Below are 17,903 nucleotides of genomic sequence, written 5' to 3'. Positions count from 1 at the left end.
TGATGATGGTGATCATCATGAGTACACAATTCCTTTTTTCTTCTTTCCAATTCTTCTTTGTCTTCCTGTCTCCTTATTTTGTTTTCTTCCTTCCTTCATTGCTTACTTTTTCTTACTTCCCTTTCATTCTTTCATTTCTTCCTTCCCTTTTCTCTACTTCCTTCCTTTGATTCTTTCTTTCATTACTTCCTTCTTTACTTTTATTCTTTTCTCCTTTTTTCCATCCTTCCTTCCTTCCTTCCTTCCTTTACTCTGCTTCCTTCCTTCCTTCTTTCCTGCCTTTACTTCCTTTCTTCATTTTATTTCCTTTCTTTACTCTCCTTCCTTCCTTCCTTCCTTCCTTCCTTCCTTTCTTCAATCTACTTCCTTTCTTTACTCTACTTCCTTCCTTCCTTCCTTTAAACTCCTTCTTTCTTTTGTTAGATTGTTTCTTTCAATACTTCCTTCCTTCCTTCCTTCCTTCCTTCCTTCCTTCCTTCCTTCATGCCTTTACTTCCTTTCTTCACTATACTTCCTTCCTTAGTCTTTCTTTCAATACTGCCTTCTTTCCTTTTCTTCTTCCTTCCTCTTCTTTTCCTTCCTCCTTCCTTCTTCCCTTCCTTCATGCCTTTTCTTTCTTTCTTTCTTTCTTTCTTTCTTTCTTTCTTTCTTTCTTTCTTTCTTTCTTTCCTTTACTCTCCTTCTTTCTTTCGTTAGATTCTTTCTTTCAATACTTCCTTCTTTCCTTTCCTTCTTCCTTCCTCTTATTTTCCTTCCTTTCTTCACTCTACTTCCTTCCTTCATCTTTCTTTCAATACTTCCTTCTTTCCTTTTCCTCTTCCTTCCTCTTCTTTTCTTTCCTCCCTCCCTTCCCTCATTTCCTGAATATGCCATGAATGAGCACATGAGGACCTTTTCCCTCACAGGTGATCTATTTCCCTTGAGTTTTTTTGTAATGTAATAATAAATGACCTGGAGATGGTTCTCCGGAACACTGAATTATTGACCAATTCTAGTCTGTGTGTCAGCTCTCAATAAATATTGTGATGATAATATAGCACTTTAACAAACTGCTGAATAAATGATTAGTTTATAATGTCATTAAAGAAAACATTAAAGACACTGACGCTCTGACAGGCTGCAGGAACATTTCATTACCGCTTCTGGTCCATAATGACCCAGTACCCCCCCCCCCCATCCCCCCCACACACCCCCGCACACAGCCTGCGAGTGGCGATGTCCTTGGAGGTCACAGTGAAGTGCACTCGTCTGCTTAGTGAACACTTACAGAGCCTGAACAATTCCATCTAGAAAATGTAACTCTCGGCTGAGGGGATGGTTCACTCAGTGTCGGGCAGATGTGGATTTCTACACGACAAAGCAGGAGAAACAAGTAGTGCTGGGGAAAGTGCACTCTTATAATAGAGCTTTTGATTAGGGAGAAAAGTTGAAAGTGAAAAAAAAATCCTTTGGGTGTTTGGAGGATCCTTCAGTGGGAGGCTCAGCGAAGGATCATTAGGAGGTTGTTATATCCGGCTCGACATGGGTCTCTAAAGGCTAACACACAGGCTAACTAAAGGCTAACACACAGGCTAAAGGCTAACACAGAGGCTACTAAAGGCTAACACAGATTAAAGGCTAACACACAGGCTAAAGGCTAACACAGATTAAAGGCTAACACACAGGCTAAAGGCTAACACAGATTAAAGGTTAACACACAGGCTAAAGGCTAACACACAGGCTAAAGGCTAACACAGAGGCTACTAAAGGTTAACACAGATTAAAGACTAACACACAGGCTAAAGGCTAACACACAGGCTACTAAAGGTTAACACAGATTAAAGACTAACACACAGGCTAAAGGCTAACACACAGGCTAACTAAAGGCTAACACAGATTAAAGGCTAACACAGGCTAAAGGCTAACACACAGGCTAACTAAAGGCTAACACACAGATTAAAGGCTAACACAGGCTAAAGGCTAACACAGAGGCTACTAAAGGCTAACACACAGGCTAAAGGCTAACACACAGGCTAACTAAAGGCTAACACACAGATTAAAGGCTAACACAGGCTAAAGGCTAACACAGGCTAAAGGCTAACACAGTGGCTACTAAAGGCTAACACACAGGCTAAAGGCTAACACACAGGCTAACTAAAGGCTAACACACAGATTAAAGGCTAACACACAGATTAAAGGCTAACACACAGGCTAAAGGCTAACACACAGATTAAAGGCTAACACACAGATTAAAGGCTAACACACAGGCTAAAGGCTAACACACAGGCTAAAGGCTAACACACAGGTTAACTAAAGGCTAACACACAGGCTAAAGGCTAACACACAGGTTAACTAAAGGCTAACACACAGATTAAAGGCTAACACAGATTAAAGGCTAACACACAGGTTAACTAAAGGCTAACACACAGATTAAAGGCTAGCACACAGATTAAAGGCTAACACACAGGTTAACTAAAGGCTAACACACAGATTAAAGGCTAACACACAGGCTAAAGGCTAACACACAGGTTAACTAAAGGCTAACACACAGATTAAAGGCTAACACACAGGTTAACTAAAGGCTAACACATAGTGTTGCCACCTGTCCCGGTTTTTCCTGATTGTCCCGGATTTTCATGGTCTGTCCCGGAAAAAAAAAAAAAAAAATCCGGGACACTGAATGTCCCGGTTTTTTGTACATAATGGGCAAAATGTGTATTTCAACTTGCGAGCCAGCTGAGAACCAGTTTGCTTTTCCGAGCTCGCCGTGCTAAGCGGAGCCACGTCATTATGTCGCTGTATACGTCACTTACGTCGCTGTATACGTCAGTTACGGCGCTACGTTTGCATAAACCTTGGCGCGAATATCAAAGCAAAAACAACACGGAAGAAGCAGCAGCAACAACAACAATAATAATGATGATGGCTGACTTCGTGTTTGTACAGCTGCTGCTTCTCGTCGCTTAAAAATGGCGATCTTTCGCGGTCTTGTTATTGTTGTTGGTCTTAACAACTCCGCCCCCCGCTGACGTAAGCGGTTCTTTCCTCTGGCCCAGCAGAGAGTTGGTGCTAGCCTGGAACTGTTTTTTCTGGCCCCAGAGCCAGTTCTTTGTCAGTGGAAACAGAAAACCCGGTTCCAAACTAAGCACTGGCCCCGAACCAGCCCTGGAACTGCTTTGGTGGAAAAGGGGCAATGGAGGATGCTTGGACTGATAAAAGAAACAGACTCTCTGTTGCAATGGTGAAGGCTGAGCTTCAAGTCAGGCTAAACTTTCAGTTGTCCTGTACTGAGTTCAAGACATTCATTGAAAATCAGCCAGGACTCATAGCAGCAGCAAAGAAAAACACCAAATATAAATGGAAGATTAGGTAAGGTTTTGGTGAATTAAATGAAATAGTGTAGTACATACTCCTGTATGTGCCCAGTTATATCAGTTACATGTCCTCCTATGTATTTGTTTAGCCAAGAGCAGCAAGCAGCAGAGGCACCGGCAAGCACAAGCAAAGCACACACCACACTCTAAGCAACCAGGTAAGCTGTTTGACACTACACCTTACATTGTTACATTCAGGTATTCTTAGATACAATGAAAAATTAATTATTTTTATTCCACGTAAGCAAACAAACAGAACTTAATTATGTATTCCCCTTTTACCTGTGCCCACTACTGCCCCCAGGTGTCCACAACCAAAAACTGTTGGAAATAAACCAAAATAATGAAGACCTGCTTTATTATGTAAAGCAATTAACTAAACAAATAACTAGCAAAAGCGTCATTTTTACTAATTAGAGCAATACAATTTCAGCGTAGAAGGGCGATTTTTTTTTTTTTTGTCTTGGGTTAGATGTGCGAAGGGCGCCGTTGCTTACAAGCAAAAAGGTCGATTGGATGGTCGAAATGTCCAGGATTTTTGTCAGACACAGGTGGCAACCCTACTAACACACAGATTAAAGGCTAACACACAGGTTAACTAAAGGCTAACACAGGCTAACACACGAATTAAAGGCTAACACACAGGCTAATGCACACATTAAAGGCTAACACACAATCGTGAGATTTGGTGTCCTTTCTTTGGTGGCTAGTTTGGGGTCACTCTGTTCTAATGGCAGCTTTCTTCATCACTGCATCCTGTAAAAAGTCGCTGCTTTCCTGTGGAGCAGTTTAACGGAGCAGGAACCTCAGTAACGGCGTGTTTGTGATGTGAACAATAAAAGCCGGACTGCTGTTCCCTAAACAACAACCTTCTGGACAATTAACTCTCACTAGACGTGAGCTACATACGCATCATAAACTGGGGCGGGGTGCCAGCTACATAACAGTGCTACAAACAAAAAGAAACGAAAAAAATCTTAGTTTCTTCTTTCCTTCTTTTCCTTCCTTTCTGTTTGCTTTCTTTTGTTTATTTCTATCCTCTTATTATTAACCTCATTTATTTCTTCAGTCCTCCCTCCCCATTTTCTGTCTTCCTTACTCCATCTGTTCCTTTCATCCATTACTTGCTTCCACCCATTTTCTTCCTTTCCTCCTTTTCTCCCTTCCATCCATGTATTTTTATGCATTCCTTCCTTTTTCTTATTTTCCTTCCTTACTTTCCTTCCGTCTATGATTTACTTTCCTTCCTTCCCTCATATTCCTTTCTTCCTTTGTCTTCCTTCCTTCCTTCCTTCCTTCCTTCCTTCCTTCCTTCCTTCCTTCCTTCCTTCCTTCCTTTGTCTTCCTTTCTTCACCTTCCTTCCTTCCCTCATCTTCCTTCCTTCCCTTGTCTTTCTTCCTTCCTTCCTTCCCTCCATTGTATTCCTTCCCTTGTCTTCCTTCCTTCCTTCCTTCCTTCCTTCCTTCCTTCCTTCCTTCGTCTTCCTTCCTTCCCTTGTGTTCTTTCCCTCCTTTCCTCCTTCCTTCCTTTACTTCAATTTCTTCCCTTGTCTTCCTTCCTTTGTCTTCCTTCCTTCCCTTGTCTTCCTTCCTTCCCTCCTTTGCCTTCCTTCCTTCCCTCCCTCACCTTCCTTCCTTCCCTCCCTTGCCTTCCTTCCTTCCCTCCCTCACCTTCCTTCCTTCCCTCCCTTGCCTTCCTTCCTTCCATTCCTCACCTTTCTTCCTTCCCTCATCTTCCTTCCTTCCTTCCTTCCTTCCTTCCTTCCTTCCATTTTCTTATTTTCCTTTCTTCCTTTGTGTGCATCCTTTGCTTCTTTCCTTTTTTTGTTTTTTTTTCATACAGGTAATTAGGACACTCTTGATATATTATGTAAAATATTTAATAAAAATATCAGATAAACTTTATTGATCCCCGTTGGGGAAATTCACATGTAACAGCAGCTCCGAGCAGAAGAAAAGTCAGAGAGAGTGTACAGTATAAGAGAGATATATACAGGTATGAAGATAAATATAGAAAAATATGTTGTATTAATTATAGATTTTGCTCTTTTAAATATTTTTGTTGGTTTTTTCTTCCTGTTTTTATGACATCCACAATCAAATTGCCCCACATTATAGAAATAAGCTTTTCAGAAACCTTGGTGAATATATGAGATGTGATGTGAGATTGTTTTCCATAAAGTTTCCCTCTTTATTAGATCGAGTTTTTATTTGATTTTATTCAGTCTCAGCAAACTTTACTGTCTGAAAGCTGCTGTGCTGCACTTCCACATGCTCCTGAGTTTACAGCCGGAGTGCAGGACAGAGTCGCAGCTGACGAGAGGGAGTGTGTGGGTATGAATGGTACATGATGAAACCTTTGTTTACTCAGTGCGTAGGACACACACACACACACACACACACACACACACACACACACACACACATACTATATATATAAATACACACATAGCCATCATACCACAGAGAGGAACAGATGGCACTGTGATGAAGGTGTGTGTGTTTACGCATGTGCACTCTGAAACAGAGGGAGCAAGAATGACAGAAACAGGTGGAGGAAGAGAGAGAGAGAGAGAGAGAGAGATAACATGGCTGATGGAGAGATGGAGGGCCTGGCCTGTCATGTGGCCACGTTTAATTTTCCGGTCCATCAGTGTTTCCAAAGATTGAGAGTGACGCTGTTATAAATCAGGAGTCACGGTTTGACTCACAAAACAAGGATGAAGGGAGGACAATGTGGCTGTTATTATAACTTTTATTATACTGACACTGAACACACAACATGTACAATGAGGATAAACAGACAGACAGACAGACAGACAGACAGACAGACAGACAGATAGATAGATAGATAGATAGATAGATAGATAGATAGATAGATAGATAGATAGATAGATAACCAAGCAGACAGACAGATAGACAGATGACAGACAGACAGACAGATACCATAGATAGATAGATAGATAGATAGATAGATAGATAGACAGACAGACAGACATCATAGATAGATAGATAGATAGATAGATAGATAGATAGATAGATAGATAGATAGATAGATAGACAGACATCATAGATAGATAGATAGATAGATAGATAGATAGATAGATAGATAGATAACCAGACAGACAGACAGACAGACAGATAGACAGATAACAAGACAGACAGACAGACAGACAGACAGATAGATAGATAGATAGATAGATAGATAGATAGATAACCAGACAGACAGACAGATAGATAGATAGATAGATAGATAGATAGATAGATAGATAGATAGATAGATAGATAGATAGACAGACAGACAGACAGACAGACAGACAGATAGATAGATAGATAGATAGATAGATAGATAGATAGATAGATAACCAGACAGACAGACAGACAGACAGACAGACAGACAGACAGACAGATAGATAGATAGATAGATAGATAGATAGATAGACAGACAGGGGAACCCACAGGAAACCCAAACTAACATTTCTTACTCATTTATGGTGGAAATAACAACAAACTTTATTTATTTTTTTGTTTTTTGTTTGTTTGCTTGTTTATGATTTTTTTCCCTCTGTACTTTAATTTGTAACAATAAATTCACGCAGGCTTAAAAGTTACAGAGCTTGGAGTGTATGAATTTCGTGTATTTTAATTTCAGACGTCACACAGTAATGTTAAACACCCAATACTTCGTATATGCCCAGTGTAACTCTGTAATGTTTGAGTAAGTTATGCTATGCTAACATCATGCTAACTGTAGAAAACTAGGTTTTAGAAGAACATAAAAGCTTTAGATGCGCGTTGACTTACTTCACTTACTCCACTGTAAAACTTCCAGTCTGAAATCTGAGGGTTCTGGTCTTTTACAAATCTGAACTCTTACCCACAGAAAGTTTAAAACAAAGAAAAAAAAAGGTAAAAATACAAATGAAACAAATACACAACAGATAAAATTAGAAGTTTATTTAATGTGACCTCATCTCATCTCATTATCTGTAGCCGCTTTATCCTGTTCTACAGGGTCGCAGGCAAGCTGGAGCCTATCCCAGCTGACTACGGGCGAAAGGCGGGGTACACCCTGGACAAGTCGCCAGGTCATCACAGGGCTGACACATAGACACAGACAACCATTCACACTCACATTCACACCTACGGTCAATTTAGAGTCACCAGTTAACCTAACCTGCATGTCTTTGGACTGTGGGGGAAACCGGAGCTTAATGTGACCTGTATATAATTAAAATTTACAGTTGGACATTCACATTCAAGTACTTTTGTCAGCTTCTGAGCTCCTTCAATAAATTTAAAGAGCATATTCTGGACAAACTTCGGGGTTTTTTATATGAAAGTATGTCCCTTTTACACACTCATCCAGAAGGGTAATTTTGCACAAGGCCATCTGTCTACAGCAGAAAAAAAATAAAATAATAAAACGCATCTGGAAAAATCCCAAGGGAGTCTGGAGCCAGATTCGTGACGTCACCTGCAGAAGCGCCAGCAGGCTGCGCGAGCTTTGCACGGTTTCAGTGCACAGCCTGTGTAGACCAAGCGCTCCCATTTCTCTCTCATTGTCCGGTCTTTTGGAAAACGATGAGTACTAATCCAATCAAGATTGGTGTTGCTACACCCTCCTACGATACATCTGTTAACCATTTTAATAATTACGCGATAACGTTGAAGAAATTTGCAAAAAACCACCAGGTCGTTTTCTCAAACAAACCAGCGCTGACGTAGGATTCAGAGGGAGGCGTCCCGCACGCGACGTCACGAAAATCAATGTTTCCTGGGAAATCCAAATGCTAAGTTTTTTCAGAGGCGGACCAATTCGCCTCAAATGGCTTGATTTCAACTGAATTTTTCTGGTATTGCGCAAGGTAAAAAACATTGCGCAAAATGTGACAGATATTTGATCAAAGTTTAATATAAAATAGGAGAATTACACTGATCTTGCTCCTGAATTTACCCGTGATATGCACTTTAAATCATGGTGTATTATTATTTCATTAAACTGAAGAAATTATTAATTTCTCAATTAATTTTATTATGGGGCGGCACGGTGGTGTAGTGGTTAGCGCTGTCGCCTCACAGCAAGAAGGTCCGGGTTCGAGCCCCGTGGCCGGCGAGGGCCTTTCTGTGTGGAGTTTGCATGTTCTCCCCGTGTCCGCGTGGGTTTCCTCCGGGTGCTCCGGTTTCCCCCACAGTCCAAAGACATGCAGGTTAGGTTAACTGGTGACTCTAAATTGACCGTAGGTGTGAATGTGAGTGTGAATGGTTGTCTGTGTCTATGTGTCAGCCCTGTGATGACCTGGCGACTTGTCCAGGGTGTACCCCGCCTTTCGCCCGTAGTCAGCTGGGATAGGCTCCAGCTTGCCTGCGACCCTGTAGAACAGGATAAAGCGGCTACCGATAATGAGATGAGAATTTTATTATTGTACACATCTCAGAGTGAATCTCAGGCACAGTCTCAATGGCTGTACTCAAAGTTGCACTTTTATTTACTTTTTTACTCGACATTCCCTGACCTAATATTTTTACTGACAGCAGCAGAAAGTCTGAAACTTAGGCAGGTGTGAAAAGTGCTGTATCTGCTGGTGAAATTTGCAGGAGACTGGCTACTTTGAAGAATGTAAAATATAAAATATATATTGTTTTTTTAAACATTTTTTTTTGTTTACCACATAATTTCATATACACTCACCAGCCACTTTATTAGGAACACTCATCCAGCTGCTGTTTGATGCAGTTCTGTACTCAGCCGATCCCCTGACAGCAGCACAATGCGTCAAATCATGCAGATACAAGTAAAGAGCTTCAGTTAAAGTTCACAATGTTCAGACATCAGAATGGGAAAAATTGTGATTTCAAAGTGTGACTTTCTTTCACTATGGCATGGGTGTCGGTTTGAGCCAGATGGACTGCTGGGTTGAGTATATCAAAAACTGCTGAGCTCCTTCCTGGGGTTTTCGCACACAACAGTCTCTGGAGTTTATACAGAATGGTGCGCAAAGCAAAAAACATTGAGTTGAGTGAGCGACAGTTCTGTGGGTGGAAACAAACGCCTTGTTGATAAGAGAAGTCAGAGGAAAATGACCAGATTGGTTGAAGCTGCCAGGAAGGATATATTAACTCATATAATCAGTCTTTACAACCGTGGTGAGCAGAAAAGCATCTCAGCATGCAACAGCAGAACAGAAGAACACACTGGGTTCCAGTCCTGCAGCCAAGAACAGGGATCTTAAAATCAAGAACATGCTCCTTTTAAAGTGGACAGTGAGTGTATGTTCCATATGTTATTTCATACTTTTGGTGTCTTCAGTATTTTTCTAAAATGTAGAAAATAGTCAAAATACAGAAAACCCTATGAATGAGTAAAGAAAGGGTGTACAAACTTCAGACTGGCACAGATACAGTAAAAGAGAGATGCTGATGCGCTGATGTACAACCTTTGATAGATGTTAAGGTATGGCAGGGTGTGCAGTGGTTGGTGACGGAGCTGGTGTTTGAGCACAGGGTTGTGACAACAAGAAAATAGGCCAATGGAGTTGTTCTTTAAGTGCACTTGCCAAATGTTTTTGGACATCTGGCCTTCCTCAAACTATGGCAAAACGAAAAGGTTGAGAAAACTCAAATTATCAAGGCAACATGCCACAAGAGATTTGACTTTTCTCAACTTTTGACTACTGTTATTGACTTTGCTAATGTTTTCAAGTTTAGACAAGAGTTCTGCCAATTTGAATCTTCTCGTTCACCTAATTATGATATTCTTGTGAGGCTATGAAAATGTACGTTGTTGCATTTGTATTTAAGGAACGCTCAACAAATAAATCAATATATGAATAAAATGAAGAGCACACAGCTGAAAGTTATGAAACCATGTTCATGAACATGAGGGAAAAGAGGTAAAGACTGGGGTAAATCTTGCCTCAAGTACAACATACAAAAATGTGTTGCCTGAATATAGTGATAAAGGGCCTCAACCACTTCACAAACGTTGCAAACATTGTCCTCAACAAAATGTTACAACTTGCTTGTCATGAACTTCAGGCCATGAGGTCCTCTGACCGGCGGCACGGTGGTGTAGTGGTTAGCGCTGTCGCCTCACAGCAAGAAGGTCCGGGTTCGAGCCCCGTGCCCGGCGAGGGCCTTTCTGTGTGGAGTTTGCATGTTCTCCCCGTGTCCGCGTGGGTTTCCTCCGGGTGCTCCGGTTTCCCCCACAGTCCAAAGACATGCAGGTTAGGTTAACTGGTGACTCTAAATTGAGCGTAGGTGTGAGTGTGAATGGTTGTCTGTGTCTATGTGTCAGCCCTGTGATGACCTGGCGACTTGTCCAGGGTGTACCCTGCCTTTTGCCCGTAGTCAGCTGGGATAGGCTCCAGCTTGCCTGCGACCCTGTAGAAGGATAAAGTGGCTAGAGATAATGAGATGAGATGAGGTCCTCTGACCATAAAATGCAGAACAACCTCCTGTTCATACATCTCAAATTAAGAGATGCATGGGGTTTCAAAACCGACTGCGACTCCAAAATCGTTGTTATCGTATTTTGAAGATACTTGTTCAGACAACAATTGTGAGGAGTTTGCTGTAGAGACAAGTCTTTGTTAGTTATCAATCAATCAACCAATCAATCAATCATGGTTTTATTTATTGTTGATATGCACAATGAGTCAAAGACATATAACAAATACATTCAAACCAATAAAAAAATCCATCCATTATCTGTAACTGCTTATCCTGTACAGGGTCACAGACAAGCTGGACTATGGGTGAGAGTCAGGGTACACCCTGGACAAGTTGCCAGATCATCGCAGGGCTGACACAGACAACCATTCACACTCACATTCACACCTACGGTCAATTTAGAGCCACCAATTAGCCTAACCTGCATGTCTTTGGACTGTGGGGGAAACCGGAGCACCTGGAGGAAACCCACGCGGACAACATGCAAACTCTATACAGAAAGGCCCCTGTCCACCGCTGGGCTTGAACCCAGGACCTTCTTGCTGTGAGGCGACAGTGCTAACCACTACACCACCAAAATTTATTCTACTAATGACAAATTTAGCTCGTAAATTTTTCTTTCATAGGGAAAATCCTTCTTTACTAGCATGTAAGGATCTAATCCCATTGAGTGGTTTCTATGTCCACTTCTTTGGAATGTACTTCTTGCTGTAAACAAACATGGCAATAAGTTTTTGTGTTAATTGACCAGACTCCACTTTTGGATCATTAATCCCTTTTGACTGAGAATGCCCTGCATGCATGGTTTTATGTTGGCTTCTGGCACATCCATACAGTTTTAAATACAATATCTACAATGTATTTTTTTTAAATTGCATTTATTTAATTCCTGGGCTCCCATCTGTAACAGGGAGTGATGTTGCATCTCATTAATACACTTTACAGTAGCTTATTAGATTCTAATAGAATAGATGAGCCAAAATAATTGGGGATCTTTTTTATGGGCCATGACTTGTTACAAGTATGAATAGGTGGGCCTCAAAGTAGAAAAAGTTGAGAACCTCTGAACTGGAACACCCCCAGACCTCCTTACCCAACATCAGTGCCTGACTGGATGAACACAAATTCTTCTTCTTCTTAACACCAGGAAAATAGTGGCTTTGGACTGTACCATGGCCATCTCCCCTCCAACAACTCCAGTGTCTGTTTCAGTCCTGTTCTTGACACCATCCCCATGAGCATTTGTGTTGCAATATGCCAGCTTTCTCCTCTGAGTCCCACAGTCGCTCTGTCTCCCCATTGAATGTCTTTAGCCAGCAATCGCTTCAATGATAATGTCTGCGCCTGTTGCTGCCTGTCCTGCATTTCATGGCGGGTGGTCTGGAGGATGTTGCTTGAATTCACGGTAAGGCTGCCAAATGCTTCAGCCCTGTTGGCAAGTCTATCTGCTATTTCATTATACCAGATACCTGCATGGCCTGGGACATGTATTACGTTGATGCAGGCATTGATGGACTGCAGAATTGGGACCCATGTCTTCTTGATTCATCCAGTGCTCAGCTTGCTGACAAGGCTCAGTGAGTCTGTAAGGATGACAGTATAATCTGTTGAAGAGGAATTAGCCTGTAACCAGACAAAAGCATCCTCCACAGCTTCACACTCAGGCCTGGAAGGGCTGGCTTTGCCTTCCCAACCTGTGGACCATTCAAAGATGACTTTACCCTTCTTCTATATGGCTCCACCCCATGCAGTAGTGTTCGCCCAGGTTGAGCCATCTATGGCTATGATCAGAGTTGGAGATTTCGCCAATGCTTGAAGAGAACACAAATTCACACAGCCACACCCCAAAACCCACACCCAGAGGCACATCCAGGAGAAGACGAAGAGAGTTGACCAACATGCAAGTAGTGTTGGACTCAAGATACATCCAGATAAGGCAAAAATAATGAAAGTGAAGAACAGGACCACAACAAAGACAAATGTACGTGGAAAAGAATTAGAGGAGGTACAGGATTTCAAATATCTTGGCAGCTACATCTCGGCTGACAGCAACATCAAAAGGGAAATTTCTACCAGAATTGGCCTGGCAGCACAAGCCTTCAACAAACTGCAAAACGTCTGGAAATCATCATTCCTGCAGTTAAAGACCAAACTGAGGATATATAACTCAAATGTTCACTCGGTCCTCCTGTATGGCGCTGAAACATGGAGAACAAACAAAAAGCTCGAGAGTCGCCTCAGGGGCTTTGAAGGCAGAGGTCCCTGGTAAATTCTTGGAATTCACCGGGAACAGCGAATTACCAATGAAGAAATGAGCAGACATACGGGAATTACAAACATAGTAGAGGAGGTGAAACACCGACACTGGAAATGGCTAGTCACTATGCATGAACAACAGCAGACACCCACGTACTGCCATTAGATGGGCACCAGTAAGGAAACACAAATGAGGCAGGCCACTGGGGACTTGGAGAAGGACCATTGAAGAAGAAATGAAGGCAGCAGGAAAGTCATGGAATGAAATCAGCTGCCTGGCCCAGGATCGAGATGGCTGGAGGAAATTCGTCGACACCTTATGCTTCACCCGGAGCAAAGATGACTAAGTAAGTAAGTAAGTAAGTAAGTACACCCCAAAATCTAGTTTAAAGGCTTCCCAGAAGAGTGGAGTGGAGTGGAGTGGAGTGGAATGTTCAACAAGTACATATGATTGTAATGGTCAGGTGTGCACAAACTTTTGTCCATCTAGTATATGTATTCCTCGGGGACTGACAGTGAGTTACCTTCTCTGCATCCATGGCATGAATATTCATTAGAGCTGATTCATTGTGTTAAAAGTTTGAAAGAATTGCTCGTCTGAAAAGCGGAGACGATTCTCAAAATAATCTGACCTTCCTAACACTGACACACAGCATCAGGAAGGGTTTATAAGGAGATTCATATCCGAAGACATATGAACAGGAAATGTTTTAATAACAGTCTGCAGTGACAGCTCTATCCTCCCATAGTGTCAAAACTCACTATCAGCGCTCTGAAAAGCAAATATTATGGCTTGATACACTGTCACCTCCATCGTAGGATGTTGTGACAGAAGATAAAAGTCAAGTGTGTTGGTGAACTGAAGCATGACAGATGTGTGTGTGTTTATGAGATGGCAGGTAATTAAATCTGGTGAGTAGGAGGAACACGAGCTCTGGGCTCGACTCCTCTAGCAGCATTCGGATTTATTCCTCTGCAGTCTGGTGTACTGATCGCATCCGCATACATTATATAAATCCCTGGGCAGGCCACATGATGCCAGGACATTTTAATAGGCCCTGAAATAGTAAAGATAAATCACTTGTGTGTGGCCCAGTCACAGAGGAGAGTACACAGGAGCAGTCTAAATCTTCATTTAATGAGATTAATCACAGAATTATGCCTGAAAAATACAACCCCGATTGTAAATAAAAATGGAATGCAATGATGTGGAAGTTTCAAAATTCCATATTTTATTCAGAATAGAACATAGATGGCAAATCAAATGTTTAAACTGAGAAAATGTATCATTTAAAGAGAAAAATTAGGTGATTTTAAATTTCATGACAACAACACATCTCAAAAAAGTTGGGACAAGGCCATGTTTCCCACTGTGAGACATCCCCTTTTCTCTTTACAACAGTCTGTAAACATCTGGGGACTGAGAAGACAAGTTGCTCAAGTTTAGGGATAGGAATGTTAACCCATTCTTGTCTAATGTAGGATTCTAGTTGCTCAACTGTCTTAGGTCTTTTTTGTCGTATCTTCCGTTTTATGATGCGCCAAATGTTTTCTATGGGTGAAAGATCTGGACTGCAGGCTGGCCAGTTCAGTACCCGGACCCTTCTTCTACGCAGCCATGATGCTGTAATTGATGCAGTATGTGGTTTGGCATTGTCATGTTGGAAAATGCAAGGTCTTCCCTGAAAGAGACGTCGTCTGGATGGGAGCATATATTGCTCTAGAACCTGGATATACCTTTCAGCATTGATGGTGTCTTTCCAGATGTGTAAGCTGCCCATGCCACACGCACTAATGCAACCCCATACCATCAGAGAGGCAGGCTTCTGAACTGAGCGCTGATAACAACTTGGGTCGTCCTTCTCCTCTTTAGTCCGAATGACACGGTGTCCCTGATTTCCATAAAGAACTTCAAATTTTGATTCGTCTGACCACAGAACAGTTTTCCACTTTGCCACAGTCCATTTTAAATGAGCCTTGGCCCAGAGAAGACGTCTGCGCTTCTGGATCATGTTTAAATACGGCTTCTTCTTTGAACTATAGAGTTTTACCTGGCAACGGTGGATGGCACGGTGAATTGTGTTCACAGATAATGTTCTCTGGAAATATTCCTGAGCGCATTTTGTGATTTCCAATACAGAAGCATGCCTGTATGTGATGCAGTGCCGTCTAAGGGCCCGAAGATCACGGGCACCCAGTATGGTTTTCCGGCCTTGACCCTTACGCACAGAGATTCTTCCAGATTCTCTGAATCTTTTGATGATATTATGCACTGTAGATGATGATATGTTCAAACTCTTTGCAATTTTACACTGTCGAACTCCTTTCTGATATTGCTCCACTATTTGTCGGCGCAGAATTAGGGGGATTGGTGATCCTCTTCCCATCTTTACTTCTGAGAGCCGCTGCCACTCCAAGATGCTCTTTTTATACCCAGTCATGTTAATGACCTATTGCCAATTGACCTAATGAGTTGCAATTTGGTCCTCCAGCTGTTCCTTTTTTTGTACCTTTAACTTTTCCAGCCTCTTATTGCCCCTGTCCCAACTTTTTTGAGATGTGTTGCTGTCATGAAATTTCAAATGAGCCAATATTTGGCATGAAATTTCAAAATGCCTCACTTTCGACATTTGATATGTTGTCTATGTTCTATTGTGAATACAATATCAGTTTTTGAGATTTGTAAATTATTGCATTCCGTTTTTATTTACAATTTGTACTTTGTCCCAACTTTTTTGGAATCGGGGTTGTAGATTTGAGTTCCTCGGTGCAGTCAGAAACCATTATTCTGATCAGTGCGATTGGCTCGCCGGTGAGCCTGGTGTCTTTCGGCTTTCAGTGATCAATAAGAATGAGCTGTGTTTCAGGTTGAAGGTCCAGGATGTCTACTGTCTAGGTTAGGCTCAGTTACACAGTGCTGATTGGCTGCTGACCTTTGAGTGGTATTAGCTGATGACCCATGAGAGACAGGAAATGATGGATGAAAAGATAGTTTGCTAATGCTCTTGTAGCTGAACCATTACAAATCCCTATAGCCACGCCCCAAAATCTAGTGGAAAGCTTTCCAGAAGAGTGGAGCTTATTATAGGAGCAAAGGGGAACTAAATCTGGAATGGGATGTTCAAAAAGCACATATGGATGTCATGGTCAGGTGTGCACAAACATTTGGCCAGATAGTATATTTTGCTGATTAGCTAAATTAATGATGATTTTTTTTAAATTTTTTAACCTGATTTGTTTATTTCCAGATGATTTTTAACCTGATTCGTTTACTTTAATGTGATTTTTCACTTAATTATTTTGATTTCCATATAACTTTTCATGATTCATTTATGTTCCCGAGTCATTTCATTTCTCGTACTGGTCACATGATGTCAGGTGTATTTACCCGAGTTCACATGTGCTATTTCAGGGCATAACCAGGTCAAATTCATTGTTCACACGTGATCACATGTTACTCACAGAATCATTAATATACACTGATCATGTGAAATATTTTTTTTTCCCCTCAAGGTTTTGGACCAGCAGCGCCCACCTACCTGAAGACACTTCTCACACACTGCTCTGTTCAAGTCTCTATCACAGCCTGACATGACCCCCCATTGCTCAGGGTACAAGGAAGACACTGATTAAGGCATTTCTCTGTCCTGGTACCCAGGTGGTGAATGAACCTCCTCTGGCTGTCTTTAAAACATCTCTTCCTGCTAACTCGTCTCTAACAGCGTTTCAGCTTCAAAGTATTTTTCGATACCTGTGGATACGGACGTCTGCAAATGCTGTAAATATAAATGTACAGTCGCACAACCAGAGAAGAAGAATAAATAAGAGCAAACAACCCTTAGGTATTTAATCCCACCAGTCATAGCTGTGATCAGTTTTGTTCTGGATTTGTTAAGCTCTAAAAGGGTCGGTGTATTTGTAAGCAAGCTACAGTATGAATTATTTATAAGTTTTCTGAGTTACAAAAGGAAAACTGGGGAACCTGATTCTGGCAGAACAGCTAGTTTTACATATTTTTGACATCTTTACAAAACCATGAATATATTTCACCAAAGTGATAAGGAAATGTTTGCAGTATATTTTATTTTCAACTTGGTTTGGCATCTCGCTGCGAAAATCATGTTGTGTAAGGAGACAGTTTAACAGTAACGTTGATTAAAAATCAGTCAGTCTGCATAAAGATGAATAAAATCACACTTGCTCGCTAAGTGTGATTTCCTGACACAGTGAATGTCACGCTTTGATCCAGTTCCTGGACAGCTTCCTGTCATAGTGAAATGGAAAGGCGTCTAATCAGTGTAGTTTGTAATCAGATTATACTACTGCACCGCACTCAGAATGAAATCCTGAAATACAGCGTCCTTCCTTTTCACTTTTGGAGATAAGCAAACTTTAAAATGCTAGAACTTTCCTAGTTATTGAGACATGTGTCAAAGAGAGGAACAGGAAACACTGTTGAAACAAAACTTTTGCTCTTTAATTGACAATTTGCTCTTTTAACACAGAAACGGGCCGTAAACATGGTGAACGCAGACTAACATAAAACAACACGCTGGTTAATACCACAGTGTTGTTGAATTCTCGAACCTGATTGGTCAGATGATTTGTATTATTTGTCTCATCTCATTATCTCTAGCCGCTTTATCCTGTTCTACAGGGTCGCAGGCAAGCTGGAGCCTATCCCAGCTGACTATGGGCGAAAGGCGGGGTACACCCTGGACAAGTCGCCAGGTCATCACAGGGCTGACACATAGACACAGACAACCATTCACACTCCCATTCACACCTACGCTCAATTTAGAGTCACCAGTTAACCTAACCTGCATGTCTTTGGACTGTGGG

Source organism: Neoarius graeffei, chromosome 5 (genome assembly GCF_027579695.1).
Source record: "Neoarius graeffei isolate fNeoGra1 chromosome 5, fNeoGra1.pri, whole genome shotgun sequence".
NCBI lineage: Eukaryota > Metazoa > Chordata > Actinopteri > Siluriformes > Ariidae > Neoarius > Neoarius graeffei.
Note: the sequence above shows the minus strand (reverse complement) of the source record.